A 12,112-nucleotide genomic window follows, 5' to 3' on the forward strand; every position below is an offset into this window, starting at 1 on the left:
CTTGAAAATCAGAACAATCTAAAGATTGAAAATGAGGAATGTGATGAAGGGGGCAGCATTGGGAGGAGCAATATTGTTTTGTGCAATATTTTCATGGTCAATGATGTCCATAAAATAATGATCATCATCTGGAAACAAAGGGGCTACCAAGTCCATGTCATTTACATCACCTACAACATCTACTAAAGAATTCTTTGAATCAAAGGAGTAGTTGTTATTAATTTGAGTAGCGTGTTGTTGAACATTAGCATTTGATGTTGATGGTTGCTGTGAGGACCTTCTATTTATCCTCCTATTGAGCTGTAATAATTGAGAGATACGTGGACGGCCACTGCATCGGCGACGGCCACGATGTGGTGTTCTGGGAAGTTGTATGTCTATGGTAGTTGTCAAATTGTTTTGAAATTAAATTCAAAAAGACAATTATGCAAAACAAAAAGTTGTATAAAACTCCCACCTAATCTACTACTATCTCAAACTTATGTTTTACAACAATAAAATAAATATTAATTAAAGCTGTAGGCCTAACCTACTGTACTGTACATGTATGTAATTTAAGAACAGCAATAATAATATATGTTTATTATATCTCTGAAATGCAATGTTAGAAGTAAAATGGCATGCTGCTGTGTAATATACACAGTTTGAAAATTTGTTGTGTTGAATTTAGAATGGTTTTGATAGCGATCTGTAACAGAAAGCGAGCATCAGCATTCACATGTCTGGAAGTTTTCTACAAATTGGAGCAAAATAAAAAAACGTTCTCGTCATAAAGGGGCATTGTAGTTCGTCCTTAGCTTGTACATAAGATGTAAAGAATTTTTGGCTAGCGCTCTAAATAATTTAATGAAACTTTTGGTAATTGGACAAGAAAAAAACATAGGCTGATAAACTGTGTACTACAATTTCATACCTGTAAATCGGTCTACGCCTCAAACGGTGTACGTTTATTACAGAAACCCTCAGATAAATAAATTCGAATGATTATTCTTATAATTCAATCTTATAATAATTTTATACTAGAAATTCCCCTGTCATACAGCCCACGACTAAAACGATATTGAAAAAAAGGGTACTGCTGGTTGAGAAACGCAATATTAGCAGTCAAATGGCACTGCAGTGCAATAGGATAACTGCAATGGTAGCTGCAATGGTAGCTGTAATGTACTGGGTGTTATTATGTACAACACACAGCAATAATGAAAGGAAAAGATTATATGTTTATATCTCTCCCCTGCAATAGAAAAAATGCAATATTAGAAGTAAAATGGCAAGCTGATGTGTAATATATACAGTTTGAAAGTTGGTTGTGTTGAATGTAGAATGGTTTTGACAGCGATCTGTAACCAAAGTGAAAAAATGGGTCATGATCACAGAAACCATGGTTAAGTCGGGTATGTGAAATTTAGAGTTATCTACACTAGCGGAAGGAGAAAATTCTCAGTAATTTTGCAACAACAAAAATTTGATTCCAGCTTAATTGCAGCAGATTTTATGCTCAATAAACTGAATGCATGTTTACCATAAGTGCGAAAAAATAGTTCTGAGAAAACTGGTGTTAAAGTTTGAGAAACAAAAACCTATGCACAATTTTGTTTACATTTCAAAATGTCAAGCAACCAATATCAAGATTGTGATATTTATCTAGATTTTTGTATTTATATGCAAAAACTATGCTGAATTTAAACATTTAAACAGATGTTAGTTGGTTGTCATAAAAATAGCTGTATATCTATAAGAAAGTGTAGGCCTATAACTTAATTTTGCAGATATTAAAAACGGCTTGGCAGTACCGCGATATTGGCCACAGCCGTAGTATCATCAACAAAATCTTTAGAAAAATAATAACAGTAACATATTGCACACCATCGGTCACTATATACTTCAATCTTGTAAATTCGAATGGTTATCCTTATAATTAAATCTTATAATAATATTATAAAATCGAATAATTATTTTTATAATTAAATATTTTTGCAAGATATTAGAGACGGCTTGGCAGTACCGCGATACTGGGCACAGTTGTAGTATCATCAACAAAATCTTTACAAACATACTAACAGTAACATATTGCCCACCATCGGTCACTATATACTTTGACCTTGTAAATTCGAATGATTATTCTTATAATTAAATCTTATAATAATCTTATAAAAGTGAATAATTATTCTTTTAATTAAATATTGTAATAATCTTATAAGAATCGTTAGAAAAATATCATTGTCATTTCCTTTACTTTCACTGCTTTGAACATCAGTTGGAATACCAAAGTACTCATTATAAGTGTTCAAAATGTCAGTTATTTTAAAATCGGCAAAAACATCAGTTGGAATACCAAAGTACTCATTATAAGTGTTCAAAATGTCAGTTATTTTAAAATCGGCAAAAAAGAAACGATTACTTTTCAGGACTTCTGCGTTAATTACAGAAACTTTCCGCAGTTGAACAATGCCATAGACTGGTGAAATATGCAAGTTTTTTCGTGAAATGTGCACGATTTAATGGTTCTACTCTCGGTCGCACGGCTTTATCGGCGTTTCGTTGGCCAGTATAATTTTGACTAAAAAAGGCTTGTCAGGTTTTAATGGCGATTTTAGGCCAAAGTAATCTGTCTAGTCATGTATTATCCGATCAGGTTGGTAAATTCTAGCATAATGTCTACCCTTTTTAAAGACTTGGTAACATATTTAAATAGGTTTATATGTGTTTTTTATCGTTATCATACTTAAACGACTCCATAGAAAAATGGTTAAATTTGTTGATGAGATTTTGGTACAAGGGTTTGGGACAGCCGGTAATGAATAATTTTCGTGAGTTTTGTGCACATATGCATTTATCATAAAGCTCCCAAGCACTCGCTTCGCTCATGTTTGGTCATGGTACTATATCTTTTTTTTGCTTTATGTTATATTTCTACTATTAATGAAATAAAATACACACACACACACACAAGTTGTTTCCTGCCCTAGCCAGTTCTTGCCTAAGATGTAACCCATTGTAATCGCTACCCAAAAAAAGCTCTACACATACACCCCTGTTCAGCTCACTGACATCCCTTTTCAAAAAGAGCTGACTCAGCATTTCCAAATTCAGCTTATTCATCCTACCCGTGATTTCATCAAGTTCATAGACTAAGACTGTAGTGGGCCCGTATTAGTTTGCAGAATGACCTTATAAACATGGCTTTTGTGTTGTGACTCAACATTGCCTGTAGTCGTCAAGTCAAGTTTTAGAGAGCGGACCCTCTGAGCGTATATGCGCTTGGCAGCTGCATGAGTGATCACACATGAGTGAAGCACTAAAGCCACCATCGTAGAAAAAAGTCAAGAACTTTGAGTTTCTGTACAACTGTACATTTTGGATAGGTAGGATTGATGAGCCAGCCAGGCAGCAGTTGTTCTTGACAGCCGGGGTTTTATCCTGAGAATGATATAGGGTTGAAAACTGTCTGAGGGAGCTTTTTCAGTCTCTCGACAGAGGAGTGTATGGTAATTATTCTTCTTACATTTTGAACACTTTCCACCTCTGCACTTGTTCCTGGAGTGCTTTTTGAGGCAGCGGAAACAAGCATGATTCACCTTCAGAAGTTTGTACTTCTCATCAGTTGTAAGGTTTCCAAACAACCGGCAGTCCTTCGTGGCGTGGTTGCCCTCCAAGTGTAGGTTGCAGGTGGGCTGCTGTGTGTTTGAATCCTCAATCTTCGCTGGCTGTCTTACTTGCACATCATTACTGGCTGTACCTGTTTTATTGGGCTTGGTTGCTGATGAACTACGTGGAGCGAGAGCTAAAAACTGCCAGACTGGCAGCTGTGTTTTTTTACCCTCCAAAAGTCGCATAAATGTAGAGAATGAGTAAAGCTCTTCATCCATAGAGGCGACTTTGATCCTCTCCATCCATTTCCAGGTGAATGATGCAGGAAGCAGCCTACACAATTTTTCAATCTGACAGATTGTGATGCTGTTGATGTGCCTGATCTTTTCCAACTGTTCATAACAGAGCTCCACCTGATTAACAAGCTTAACAAGGTTATGCATATCATTTTCACGAATAGGTGTAAGAAACGATAACTTTGAATACACTTCCGTAATGCTCAGACCCACATATTACAGTAACGGCTATCCGGGCCTTTCTACATTAACTTGTAGGTATGAGGGTGGGCGCTATTGGTAGACTCGATACATTCATAAGCTTCCCCTTTCAAAAAGTGTTTTAATTCTCAGATTCGCTCTTGATCAGAAAAAAAATTCCTGAGTGGACAATATGCGCCAAATCGATCTAAACTCCCCAAACAATCTGCGATCCCCACTAAAGGTAGATAATGGTGATTTGTTCAATTTGAACCTTGAATCAGGAACGGCATCATGCACTGGTTCGGATCGAGTTGGGTTCTCATGAGATGACCTGTGATGGAGGCCTTCATACATGGTTGTTATAGACAAATCAAATTGTCCAAGGGTTGCATGAAATGCTAGTGGCAGAGTGGATGTTTCAGTGTGCCTTATTACCAATTCAACTCCTTCTCAGCTACCGCTATAAATAATGGCATGCTTCTGTCATGTAATGACAATGCTTGGTAGTGTTCTCTAGTAGAGAAACACTCCGCCAGGACTAGTTTTTTATAAGCTACCTTGGGTGGTCCTAACATTTATCAAGGGCTTCTTCTGGAACTGTCAGATCAACCTGAAGGGATACATTTTTGCAACACGTCCAGTCTGACAGAGCCAGGTAGCCATTTCACTTGTCCAATGTGTGAAGGACAGAGGTGGATCTTTAACGTGCCCGCGTTGTCAGTGTGGTACACGAGGCCTCCAAGTTAAGGTCTAGATCCGAAAGACCCAGCAATTTAGGGTTGAAAGCTTGCTGAGAGCTTTTTGTCAGATTGGCATTAAGCAGAGCTCGAACCACCAACCCCATGGTTGACAGTCAAAGATCATACCACTAAGCCACCCTGACACCCGACACAGGGTGTCGGGTGTCTCCTCGTAGCTGACCACTCGGGTCAGCTACCGCTAGCCCGAGTGTAACCAGTCCCCTCCCCAGTTTGAGTGAAACCAGGCCTAAGGGTGCTGCTTGCACTTGTTGAAGTACCCTCCAGCTCAGAGGTAGAGGCAACATTACTTGATGGGTTAGTGGTGGGTTGAGGTTGTGAGTGAGTGGTAGATTCTGGCATATTACTAGACAATGAGGCAGGCCGAAATTGTACGCTGCGCGGACAGTTTGTATTGAGGGTTGCGTAGATTGGACATACATGCATTCTATGTCTAATATACATGTAAGTTTTTATCTAGAGTTGATACATAACTAGCTGAATCATCAAAAGGGTATGTCTCAAAATGATTGCACAAATCTTTCAGAGGGACAATATGAGCAGATGCCTGGTTAAAAGGGTCAGAGCTTTCAAGCAGGAGTTTAACTTTCCTAATTCAATATTAATGTCACGTGAACAGAAAGTGCATGACAATTTGGCATACTGAGCTATTGAGTCATTAAACAGCTGTTCACAAAAAGCTAAATAAACATCAAGCGAGAGGCCAGAAACCGTTTGATGAGCAGTGAACTGCTCATCTGATAAGACAGCATCAGCATATTCGCTGTGCAGGCCAATTAACTAATTGTGGGTCTCTTCTAGTTGTTCCTGCAGAGCCTCTTTTATGCTAATAAGAATTTTTTTATGTTTGAACTTGTTGGATATCAAAGTGAGTGCTGATCGGGCTCTGCTACGCCTGGTCTTCAATTCAATGATCATAGTCTCATCCATAGCCAAAGAGGAGGTGGCGGCTGTAGTTCATCCTTCTCCATCTATTGGCATTGTGCTAGTATCTGGTTGGAATATATGGATGTCAACAAAGGGATAGATGTTTTCGTCAGCTTCGTCAACGGATTTGGTTTAATCGTTTAATTCGTTTGATTGTGCCATGTATACAACAAATTATGAATATAAACACAAAAAGAATGTGCACAAATATTAATAAAATACACAAGGTGGTTAGCAAAAAACAGGCAAATGCATCCATTGAATTGAACATATGGTATAATATTAACACTTAGAATAGTTAGGAGGTATTCTCCAGACACTAGTAAGACTGTAAAGTGACCCAGTTAAAGAAGGTCAGATATAATAGTGACCAGCTGTTCGTGTGGATCAATTAGCCAATAAATATTGCATCCTGGAATATAACAGTTATGTCCATCTTAATACATGTGTAAAAAGATATTAATAGAAGTGTAAAAGTACATGATGAACATGCTCCAAGATACATGTATGTAGTACAAGTAGAGAAAAATAAACTTACTATATAATCAGATGTTCCTTATGATGTGTGTACATAAAATTTTGAAAGACTTGCACACTTTAAAATAATCCTTGAAGGTGGCTTTGCAAATCAACTAGTGACCAGTGTTAGAAGCTAAATTCTTTATATAAGCTTAAGCCATTATAATGATGGATAATAGCAATGCTTGTAACAAAAAGCTAAGCTTGTTAGTTTAATGACAGACAATAGCACTGCTTGTAGCAAATCTGGACTGTGCACTACTCAACCACTTTTCCACATCTAAGAATATTTGTGCACGTAGTTATTACACATGAAAATTTCTCATTACGCAGGGAACTGCCAGGGTACTCGGATAATTTAATATTATTTATACCAGAAAGCCTAACAATATAGTGCTGAAAGAATACAAGTAAATTTAATAAAACAGATATTATTCTGAAGTTTTAATTTTATTTGTGTTAAAGCAAATGAAAAATGAGTTGTTTACATAATATCCAATGATGTTTATATATAGGCTATTTAGTTGAAAGGTAATACATGTAGTTAGTATTTCTTAGTTGAAGGCAGTGTTAGAGCTTAAAGATGAACTCATACAAGGTTTCAGTAGATTTTATCAGAAAGTATCGACATTTCTCTATCATTTGTGATTGTTTTTGTTGTTTGATGTGATCTGACTGACAGGATGTTTCAAGATTAAAATCGACAAAACTTCCTTGATATTGAAATGCTGAGAAGAAAAATATGTGCGAAATGACATCACTAGTTATTATCATCGCGATAGTTAATACAGTGTTGGTTATTGCATTGAAGTTGCAGTGTTACGAGGCTCTCACAACTATAGATGTCATAATTGTACCTTTGCTTGATCTGGGCATTTTAACCATGATCAAGTTTTATTGATTTTAATCTTGAAACATCCTGGCAAACAGATCACCTCAAACATCAAAAACAATCAAAAATGATAGAAAAATACCGACACTTTCTAATAATATTTACTCAAATATTCTGTAAGTTCATTTTTATGAGTCATAAACAGAGAGCAGACAACTGAGTGTATTACTCAGAGGGTCTCATCATTTGTTTAGGAAAGGAAAGATGAGCCCAAATCCAGAATGTGAACAAAGAGATCAAACACGCACTCCAATGATGTCAGAAGTGACAAAGTGGCACACTGAGGGATGCAAAAGTTGACCGATAGTGACTGATACACAATACAGTCATCACGCTGCCTAGAAATGCCTTATGACATCAACTCATCAAATAGTGTTCTGGAAATTTTCACCCTGCTGGTTATCAGGTTAACAAATTTCAGTTGTAGTGAAAGGAAGATGATGATGCTCTCAGAGGTTTAAGTTGTTAAGTTTGAGTGACTTTAGTAGACTGTTTGAAATCAGATTATCAAAACATTCAAAATTTTATGTTTTTAGTAGTGATGCTGCGCAACAGGTGCTCTCATGGGAATATAACCTGTCAGATCAGCTAAATTTCTCTAAAAGTATATATGGGACATTTTTAGAATGCCTGTTACAACTTGTCAGTTCTTGGTTACAATAAATGCGCATGTATGTGATTAGGATGTTGATGTCAAGGATAAGGTACATGTAAGAGCAGGTGACAGCTTTGGAAGTGTCAGCTCCAACTGCTACTAAGGTTGTGACTTGTATATACGTAAGGCAAGTTATGAGGTTCTTTTTTTAACAACGACTTGTCAAAAAAGTTTTAGCTCAACTCTATATAGATCTGTTTTTTTCTGCAATAAGTTAAATTGCATCTACGCAGTATATGTAGTCCTAGAGTTCTCAAAAATTCCAAAAATTTTAAAGAGGTTTCCAAAAATCACCAGTGCATTCGATATTGTAAATAGACGATTTGTAACATTATTATTACGTAAACAATTTGTAACCTTTTGTTAATATTTTTTGGTATATTTTAACTTGGAAAAACTGCTTTGTGTTTGTGATATTAGAAACATTTATTTCACGAATGCCCGTGTCTGCGAAGTGCTACAGAATGAGCTTTTTATAAGACTACAAGGTCCGTGCAGCTTACTTCCAGTATCAGTCAGTCTGAAAATCGTCAGGTGTGAAATAAATCGCCCTTAGATGATAATTTAAACCAATAGTGAAATTTCTTTAAATGGTAGAAATTTTCAAATCGTCAACCTTAAAAATTGCTACCAAACAATTAAATCGCCCTATTGGGAAGATTACGTACTCATCGTACTCGTCGTACTCGTCGCACTCGTCGCACTCGTCGTACTCCTCGTACTCATCGTAGTCGTCGTACTCATCGTAGTCGTCGCACTCATCGTACTCCTCGGAGTTCCCGTAATACTTGTAGTCTACGTAGCCCATGGTGATTAACTACACAGTATCTTGCAGTACCTTATGATAGCACCTTTGAGATGGGCTGTTATGTAATAACCTGATTTTACAAAGAGCAAAATATTGCATCCTTTAAAAATCTTTTTACCAAACTCGCGTATCACTTGAAGTTTTCAACTTGGATTGCTAAAACAAGAAAAACTTTCTAGGCCTTTTAAAATTTTCTTCTTTGACTTCTGTCTTCTTCCACCGTTTTTAAAATTATCACTTCTACTGCCGTCTGGAATCAGAAACATGCCTTGTATATTCAGGGCTCCGTTTGCACCTCATACTTCATATAAATATGTTTGTCGGCTTTTATTAATGTTAGATGTTCGATATTTAGTTGGGTCAGTTCATAATAATTGTCTAGATAAAATAACTGCAAGGAACCAACTCTAGGCTCACGGTGCAACTAAGTCTCAATGAGACCTCTATTGTATTTTTAGCACTATCAGGTCTGTTTAGATAGAGATATTCTCAGCTATGATGAACATCGTCACTAGGTCTGCCCAAATATGATCACCAGTATGTATAGTATGACTGTATATACATTAAATTTCAGAAAAAATAGAAAGAATCAGCAATGAATGGAGTTTAGTTAGCTTTAAAAACTTATTAGTGTATTTTTTAGCTGTTGGAAAGCAACATCTGTTGCGTAGTCAACCTTGACATTGCCCTTTATGGAATGCACGGCGCTAAACTTGTTGGCACTATTGTGGTTGTTTGTTTAAACAACAAATAACGGCTGAATAGCTTCTTCATATATCATAATAGATACAATATGATGATATAACTTGTTTTGCAACTGTGACGTCTCTTCACTTTTCACATCGGATACTGATGTGCTCAGATTTATACATCTCTAATTTCAAGAGTTATGAGTGTAGCAACCGGATGCTATTATTGTTATGTTAGTTTATGCACTAAACAAGGATAGAAGTGTCTGAGTACCTCTGACCTCACAGTGTGCTAAGGACTACCTGCTGTGTACATGTTAGGTCTATAATATCTTATATAGTCTCTGATTTCTTGGTTAAAACTCAGTAGCAAATTATTAATATATATTAGCAAATGTCCCTACAGTTGTTACAAGAATAACACTGTCACAAGACAGTGTTACTAATTACAGCCCATAGTAGACAGAGCAAGTATCTCTATACAAAACACCTGAGGTTATTGTTTGGAACTTCATATCTATAATACAGATGAAAAAGTATGCAATGTGAATATATGATACATATAAGTAAAATGTTCACTAAAAATATATATGGTAAATATATTTTATGATACTCTAATGTATATAAAAAAAATTAAATATTGCAAGTTGTAAGTGTCCAATCTGTTTCTTTTTAACATTCCTATAAACCCGTAAGACATTCTTTAATAAGGGGCAAGGAGTAGACAACTTCACATCGACACTAGCTAATGGAACAATCTTGAAGAGTCAGTGAAAAGTCAACAGTGTCATCGAAAGCCATCACTTGATATACCTAAAAGCTGTACAACTACCTATTCATCCTACTCTCTCTAATCATTACTTTATAGACAATTACTTCACTTCAAGCAGAAATGTTTTCCAAATTATTTTCATACAAAAATAATAAAAAATCTGTGCAGGTCATCAATCGATTATTCTAAACACCTTTATCTATATTTCTCAAAGTGTGTGGATATATGTGTGTCATTTCGGCTATAGTTATAGCCCACGCTGATTATTGTACCGATCGGCCACGCGTTACGATACCCCTGTTAAGAAATATTTTTGGTAAGGCTCAATTACTATATCTGGGGTCAAGGCCAATTCTTTTCACGAAGACAATTATTTTGTCTGTGTGGGAAGAGTCTTGATATTATCTCTCCATTCGGTCCGACAAAGATTTTCATTTTCATATTTGTACCGGTATCAAGTGGTCCCAGTATTGTCGTATTCAAAGTTTTCATGGATGCTTCTGGTGGAACAGTAACCTTTTATTTACACTCACTTCTATGCAAGAATTGTTATTATTAGTTCTACATGTTCAGGATTTTTATTTTGTTTTCTCAGTTCGAATTAATTGTATCATTACCGAATCATCTTTTATTGTAATCGTAGCAAAACCCTCTTAATTTAGCTATTACTTGCTAATTATTTCACATTTACATCTAAACCTTTTTATAGTCGTTTTTTATTTATTTGTTTGACCTGCACGAAACATTTTCCTCATGATATGAAGTTTAAAAGTTGTTTGACAAAGTTTAAAAGCCTTTACAGTAGTTTTCATTTTCTCTCTTAATTTATTTCAATTACACAAAACACTTTTCTCATGGTATGTAGTTTGAAAGTTAGAATGGCAAATGTTGTTATATGTTAAATACAAATAAATGTTCTGACCAAAGACTTGTTTATTACCCGAGCAACGCCGGGTTGTACAGCTAGTTTCTCAAACTTTTGAAAGTCTGTAGTTACTAATAGAGATAATCAAGACACTGTGGAATACTCTTAAAATTAGATGTAGTGTTGTAGTATGCATGTGTAGTATCTGTAGTGTGTTGTGGTATGCATGTGTAGTATATGTAGTGTGATGCGGTATGTGTGCATAGTATATGTAGGAAGGTGTGGTATGCATATGTAGTATCTGTAGTGCGTTGTGGTATGCGTGTGTAGTATATGTAGTGTGGTGTAGTATGCATGTGTAGTATGTAGTGTGGTGAAATTTAGTGTAGTACAGACACTTTATACGTAATTTATCATCTGTATAAAACTTTGATAACTTGGTTTGATTAACACTATCATTTATAGACAATGTTAACTAATTTTCTATTTGGTGTTTTTGTACCATAGCAGAATTTTCAGGTCTTATATAGGAATAAACATGTGTTTTGCGTTAGAACTTTGTTAGGCAAAACCCAAAATAAACTCAGAGATGTATTATTTGAAAAAGATTGATTATTTATATACACATATATATATTTAATGTATATATGTTACACAGTGGCATAGATATACATACATAGATATACATGTATATCTGTGTCACATGTAACATAGCTATAATACTTGTACATGCTATATAGCTATATCCCCTGGTGTTAACCAGTACATGTTTTATAGTTGTTTTGAATTATTTCATTGTGTTTGAAAAGAATATACGTTGCAACTTCCTCATGTTTACGCAAATCATCGAGAAGCCTGAGACTTAGCCCTGAGTCACAGAGTATAAGGTTACTAATAGTGGCTATATTATTAAATTTATTAAAAGTTAAGGCATATTCCGATGTGAATTTTAATTAGAATAGTCATTCATTGCACTTGTGACCTTTTTGGTTGGAATGCTGATGTCAGAACTTTGCATGAGTACTCCAACTAAATCTCAAAGCATCGTAGTACGTATTTTACTTCTAAAGATAAAACTGTGCTTAGAAAATTCCATCTTAATTGGTGCCAGTCAAAAACCGAGGGGCAGCAGCCTTGGAATACATACCTTCTACACC

At 35.7% G+C, this 12,112-nt stretch overlaps 1 protein-coding gene across 1 annotated transcript in view; it reads right to left on the reverse strand.

The window, feature by feature from the left end:
- LOC137393990 (uncharacterized) overlaps positions 1–12,112 on the reverse strand; it is an 80,141-nt gene that overhangs the window by 47,683 nt on the left and 20,346 nt on the right. The gene's annotated exons all lie outside the window — the stretch shown is intronic.

Source organism: Watersipora subatra, chromosome 4, assembly GCF_963576615.1.
Source record: "Watersipora subatra chromosome 4, tzWatSuba1.1, whole genome shotgun sequence".
Taxonomy (NCBI): Eukaryota; Metazoa; Bryozoa; class Gymnolaemata; order Cheilostomatida; family Watersiporidae; genus Watersipora; species Watersipora subatra.